The sequence below is a fragment of the Hippopotamus amphibius genome, chromosome 4, assembly GCF_030028045.1.
Source record: "Hippopotamus amphibius kiboko isolate mHipAmp2 chromosome 4, mHipAmp2.hap2, whole genome shotgun sequence".
In the NCBI taxonomy this organism is placed as follows: Eukaryota; Metazoa; Chordata; class Mammalia; order Artiodactyla; family Hippopotamidae; genus Hippopotamus; species Hippopotamus amphibius.
In genome coordinates this window covers 183101803-183108755 of record NC_080189.1, presented here as the reverse complement: position 1 = coordinate 183108755, position 6953 = coordinate 183101803, and positions in this window count along the sequence as shown.

Sequence of the window (6953 nt, the reverse complement as noted above, 5' to 3'; positions counted from 1 at the left end):
GTCAGGAAACTGAGATCCCACAAGCTGTGCGGTGTGGCCAAAAAAAAAAGAATTTGAGTCCAGAGACCCCAGAACTAATTTCGTCCAACCGCTTGAGACACTCGGGTGAGACATTCAGGCGGTAGGTTGAGCTGAAAGGGCCTTTCCCACGCTCCTCCTGGGTGACGGCGGCCATCCTCCGGGAGCTCTGACCATCCAGGCCCCAAGGCGGCTCTTTGGCCCTGACCTCCTCTACTCACAAGCCTCCCGCAGCCCTGCTCCTCCTCTGTGGGATGTCCCTCTGCAGTCCCACCAGATGTGCCTCGTCCCTCCCTGCCTTTCCTTCCTTCTGGAAGGTCTTCCTCCCCAAGCTCCACCTCTGCACCCGGCATCCTTCAGCTTCCATCTCAGAGGCCACCTGCTCAGCATCCCAGCTGGACGGCGGAAGCCCTCCCTGTCCGAGCACCGCCGTCCTGTGATCCGCGTGCTGTGTGTGTTACGTGTAGCTGCAGGCTTGGGGTTGCACCTGTGTGTATATACTGAATGCTCCCCTCCCTCCCTCCACCCCGCCGCCTCCTCTCTCCCCTCCGTCCCCTCCTCTCTCCCCTCCATCCCCATCCCCGCTCCCCCCATAGGTGCAGATATATAGACTATGTTATGTGTGCAGGAAGAAAGGCACGGGAGTGCACACTCTCATTCGTTAGTAATGGTTACCTTAGGCTAGACAAGGGATAGCGCAAAGAGTTGAAAACAGACCTCTCTACTGAACTCTGAGCGGGTGCGGGAAATAAGAAGCTGGAAGGCACCGGCCGCGCGCATCTGGGTCACTGGGAAGCGGGTCAAGAAGCGCGTCAAGGCTCTTCCTTCCCGCTGGTTGTGGGTTACGTCAGCGACTTGGGGCCGAGGAGTTGGAGCCTGCTTCCAGAAGCTTGGCATATTTCTACATTCACAGCGGACTAAATAGAGTTCTTATTCACGGGAGAATGGACACAGCCCCCCCCCCCCCCCCCATCACCTGGGCCTCTCGCTGCCGGTGTGGGTCTGCGGCCCTCGCCCACCACGTCCCCCTCTGCACCCAGCTCTCCTTCCTCTCACGTCTCTCCTTTCTGCATCTTGTCTCCCAGGCTTCTTCCCGTGCTCTCCTCCCCTCCCCATGTGTCCTCCTCCCCTCCCCTGCTTCCCTGGCTCCTCCCTTTTCAGCATAAAGTTAATGTATACACTTCACACTTGTTCTATTTATTGGCTGTGGCGTTGTGTGTTATTAATAGAGCAGGAGATGAGTTACGGTTTGGAGCTTTCTCCCCCTAGAAAAATTCCAGCCCAAGTTATTTTTTCAGCCAGTGGGCTCTGATTTTTCTCCCCTGGATCAATGATCTGCGGAAAAGCTCCCCACCGCCCTGTGAGATACAGGCCTGGGACGCAGGCCCGGAGCCTTAGCTCAGTGAGAACTCTGAGAGGACTCTGGCCCCCTCGCCCCCTCCCCCTCATGCTTCCCCCACCGCCCACCAGCAGAAACCCTGGAACGCACCTTCTCCCTCCCCATGCAGTGCCTGGACCAGCAGCATCGGGTCTATGGGGGTTTTTCTCCCTCTCCCTGCGGCCTCAGTGCTGGGAAGGATGGGCAGGATGCTTTCTTCCCTGCGCTGCTGGACCTGAGTCCAGGAAGGTAAAAACTGCTTCCCAGACTCCCTCGTAGCTGGGGTTCTGGATGAAAATTGGGTTCCTTCAATCAGAGGCTCTGTTTTGGAAGGCTGAAGTAAAGTGTCAGCGTTGGTGTGTGCAGGCATGTGCGGTGTATAAATGACAAGCTGAATTTAAAGCAGGAGGTGGCAATGCAGTTAGTTAGTTCTACCCTCTCCCTGAGTGGAAAGACAGAGCCTCCAGAGGGAAATCACTTCCGGTCCAGTTCCCATATTAAGCACCGCTCCGTGCAAGGCTTCCCAATACTTGGTTTTTTGGCAAGCAAGATCAGAGACAGCAGAGGGTCCGCGTCCCTGCCTCTGTTTTCTGGGTGCCTGAGGCAGCCGTCACCCTGCTTTCCGGTCTCCAGTTCACCTCCCTGCTGCACACCCTTGAACTCGGCAATCCCGGTTGATGGTAGCCTCCTGATTCCCCACCTTCCTGGTCTGGGCCTTTGGTGGTGGGTCAGCCATTCTTGGATCTCTGGCCCATTGTTTTCAGCCGATTCAGTGATTTTGGTAAATTAATTCTCTGTGTTAACCCTTGTCAGCTTAAAATCCCACCACTGCAGAGAGCCAGCAGGACTAAATGTTTCTCAATTCATGTGTTGAAATCCAGTCTCCAGCGTGATGGTATTAAGAGGTGGGACTTTTGAGAGGTGACTAGGTCGTGAGGGTGGAGCCCTCATGAATGGGATTAGTGCCCAAATGGACCCCAGAGAGCTCCTCTGCTCCTTCTGCCTTGTGAGGGCACAGAAAACTGCAGCCCAGAAGAGAGCTCTCCCGCCAGGACCCAACCGTGCTGGCACCCTGATCTCAGACTTGCAGCCTCCAGAACTGTGGGAAATATCTGTTGTTTATAAGCCACCCAGCCTATGATACCGTGTTACAGCGGCCGGGATGGGCCAAGACAGAGCCGTCTCTCACCATCAGCGCTGTGCAGCGCACACACCCCCCCCCCCACCTTATTCCTTCTCCCGTGTCCCCCCACAGTGTCGTTCTGCACTGCCTTGGGTGCCTGTTGTTTCTCTCCTCCTTCCCTTTGTTAGCAAGCGGCTAGTTTCCCAGGCCTTGGACAGAGAGGTGCTTAATATGGGAACCAGACTGAGGTGACTTCCCTCCAGGAGCCTCTGTCTTTCTAATTCTGGATGCAAAATGGGCCCTACTAAGGAGCATGTCACTTCCTGTTTTAAATTCAGCCTGTTATTTACGCACTGCATACACCTGGGGGGGGGGTGATTTAACACCTGGCCGGCCCCTCCCTTAAATCTCATAGCTGGTTGGTTTTTCAAAGCCCGTCAAGGAATTCTAGCAGGACCGGGGTCAGGGGTGTGGCTCTGTCCTCAGGGCTGGTTCTGGCCAACCTCAGGGACAAAGAAACTCCTCTGCCTTAATTGAAGCTGGAATCTGTATCAGCTCAAAAGTTGTAAAACAAATATGAGCTATTTCTGGAGTGGAACAACTGCCTTGGGCTCCAGGTGAGGTGAGGAAGCTGCCAGGATTTGCAGGAGAGGCAAGTGGGGCAAAGGGACGGAGGTGACTTCCTAGAGCTACGCGTGGCCCTCCCTGCCAGGGAGAATCTGCACTGTCGACTTCAAAACGACCTTAAAGCTTGCGATTGAGGCACAGGTGTTAACCGGGACAAAGGATGTGAAGGCAAAGGGAGAGGAGGCCGAGCAGCCCATGCTTGTGTGGGCTCCTGGGTTCGAGTGGCTTTGGATCCTGCATCTGGAGCCCGCCCTGCAGGGGCCACCGAGAGTGAGCCGTGGGAAGCCCTGCATCTGCTGTGCTTTTCTTTCTTTTTTTTTTAATTAACAGCAACAAAATCTAGGGACTTCCCTGGTGGCACAGTGGTTAAAAATCTGCCTGCCAATGCAGGGGACACAGGTTCAATCCCTGGTCCGGGAAGATCCCACATGCCACGGAGCAACTAAGACCATGTGCCGCAACTACTGAGCCCACGTGCCTAGAGCCCGTGCTCTGGCAATAAGAGAAGCCACTGCAATGAGAAGCCTGTGCACCGCAACAAAGAGTAGCCCCCACTCCCTGCAACTAGAGAAAGCCCCGTGTGCAACAGTGAAGACCCAAGGCAGCCAAAAATAAATAAATAAATAAAAATTAAAATTTATTTAAAAAAAAACTATATGCAGTACAAACTTTTTCTTTTTTGGAGTGGGGTGGGGGCGGGGGGCGCATGACAAAGCTTGCAGAATCTTAGTTCCCCAACCAGAGGTTGAACCGGGCCCTTGGCAGTGAAAGCGCAGAGTCCTAACCACTGGACTACCAGGGAATTCCCCAATATAAATTATTAATAGATACCTAAATACAATAGAGTTTTTAAAATGAAATCATGTGTGTGGTGTTATATTCATAAAGGACACTAATCAGAAGCTATACAACAACATTAACAGCAAATCCAAATACAAATAGAGATATTCCTCTGAATTCCACCCTTCATGGAGCAGCAGAAACCACCAGTCTTTTGGTCCTTTTCTTGTACATCACTCTGTATCCACATTCTCTGCATCAGATTGGACCCCTGGATTTTATTTCATCTTCTGCAGGACATTCTCCACAGGTCTGTATCGTTGGCTGCTGCTCTGGGGGTTGCACATCCTTCTAGGTATCTGCTGTTGTCCCCACGTAGCATGGAGAAACTTCACCTCTATGTCCTGCTGGGCTTTGACCGTAGACTAGATGGACTTCTCTAGTGCCTGCCCGCTCCAGCTAGGAACTTCTTTGTTCTGTGGCTGCATCCTAAATGCAATCTGACCTGGAAATGGAACCAAATAGGAAGCAAAGGGCCACCCCTTGCTGTTTTACTCTTTACTAGCTGTGTGACCTTGGACAAGTGACCTGACCTCTCTGAGCCCCAGTGGGGAAACAGGCTTGGCTTTCAGGGTTGTTGCAAGAATGAGGTGAGGTTCTGTATGTAAAGCACCTTAGCTTGGCGCCAGGGGGAGGAGGGGGAGAGCCCTAGCCCACAGTCAGAGACCTGGATTCTATTTATCTCTGCTGCTAACTCCATGTGACCTTGGGTAAGTCCCCTCTGGGTTGAAATGGACTTATTTTGTGATATCTGTGAAAAATACCCTTAAAAAGTCACAACGTGGCCCATTTCTGCTAGTTTTGATATGGGCTTTTATCTGTAGCTTGCAGTAGCATTCAGGGGCTCAGGACCCAGGGTAGGGAGACTGCAGACCAAGGTGTACTCCTCCGCGGGACCAGGCCAGGGGCTCCTGGATGGGGCCTCTGTGGTGGGCTCAGCTGGCTGTGGAGGTCGTCTTGGAAGACAGCTGCCAGCCTGGAGGCTGGTCATTAACTTACCCAGGAGCCCAGAGGCCAGGGACCACCTCTCTTCTGCCCTGTGCCTTGCCAAGGCCAGAGCACAGAAAGTGCAGGAAATGGTAGTTGATCCAAGCGGACGAGAGTGACGGTGGGTGGGCTGGCAGCCACGTTGAAGCCAGTTCTAGCCCAGGGCCAGCAGGTGTGTGAGCAGGTGCTGTGCTGTGGCCAGGTGCTGTTGTCCGCTCTGGAGAGCTGCGGCATCTGGGCCTGGCCGGGGCCCCTCTGGATGGGGTGTGGAGGTGGGTGCTTGGGAAGCTGAAGCAGCTGGTAGAGCAGCACTGGGGTGCAGGAAGCAGGGGTGGTGGGGGAGGGCTCAGCAGGGCAGAATTGGTGGGGCTTTGGAGCCATGGGGACGTTGTCTCCAGTGCTCCTGGGCTGGTGGCCGAGCCCAGCTGGCTGCATCAACCTCAGGAGAGTCGTCCCCAGGACGCATGGGGCATGCTTACTCCAGAAAGGCTTTAGGGGGCTGTTGACTGGGTGCCAGGTGCCTTGCAGTCATTCTGAGGGCTGGGCGCCATTCCTTGCATTCCACACAGGGGGAAACGAACCTAGAGAAGAGGGGGCTTGCCTGATGTCAAGCAGCTCGTAAGCGGCAGAGCTAGAATTCAAACCACATTGGTGGATATTGAGGGGCTTTTTCCTTCTAGCTTTCAGCAATAATTTCAGGAATAAATTCCTTTTTTTCTTTCTTTTGGATTATTCTCGGGAGAGCAATTACAGGGTCAAAGCATTATAGCATTTTTATAGATCTCGATATATATATATAAAATTATCAAATTTTGCCCCTAAAGGAATGCATCAATTTACAAAGCCAACAGCAATGGACCCAGTTTCGCCTGAAAAGGATCCCCCTGCTTCCCAGTACAAACACCGCTGAGCCCCAGAGGCTGTGCCCTGTCCTGACCATGATGCTCCCTTCTCCCTGCAGGTAAGCCCAGTCAGAGTTTTGTGATACAGCCCATTGGGGTTTTAACTAGGATGGCACTGAACTTAATGTATCACGTGGGGAGAGTGGACCTCTTTATAATGTTAAATCTTCCAATCCATGGACATGGTATATATCTCACCATTTACTGAGGCCTCTCTATCTCATCATCAGGTCTTTCGATTTTCTCCAAAGAGGTCTTGTACATGTTTTAAGAGGCTTATATTTGATGTTATTGTAAATGGTTGTTATTTCATTTTCTAATTGTTATTGCTAGAATTTTTTTTATGTAGGTGGGTTAGGGAGGGGTGCACATTGATTTTTATATCCAGCAACCTTGCTAAACCCTTATGTCCTAGTAACTCATCTGTTGGTTCTGTGATTTTTCTATTGTCTCTAAATAAGGACAGTTTTGCTTCTTCCTTTTTGAATATTTTTCTTCTTGCCTTACTCCTCTAGCCAGGACCTCCAGGACAGCTCGGACCACACTGGAAGTGGTAACAGTGGGCGTCTTTGTCTTGTTTTCAGTCTCACAGGGGAAGCTTTCAGTGCTTCAGCACTGTATGTGATGCTTGTTATAGCGTTTTGTAGTTACCCTTTATCAAGGCAAGGAAGTCCCTTCCATTTCTAGCTTGCTAACAGGTTGTCTCATGAATGGATCTTGAATTTCCTCCGCAACCATAGAGGATGGTATGACTTCTCATTTTTTTCTGTTAAAGCAATAGACTGCTAAGTTTACCAATATTGAACCAATCTGCTTGCAGTCTTGGGATTAACCCAGCTTGGCTGTGTTGTATTATCCTTTTTATGTATTGCTGGATTCAGTTTGTTACTGATGTTGGATTTTTGCATCTGTTTCATGAATGAGATTGCCATGTACTTTTTTTTTCACATTTCCCTTATCAGGTTTTGGTGTCAGTGTTATAACCGCCTCACAGAAGGAGTGGGGCAGTTCCCTCTTTTTCTACATTCTGAGTTTGTGTAAGAGTGGAACTCTTTGTTCCTTAAATGCATGTGCGAGT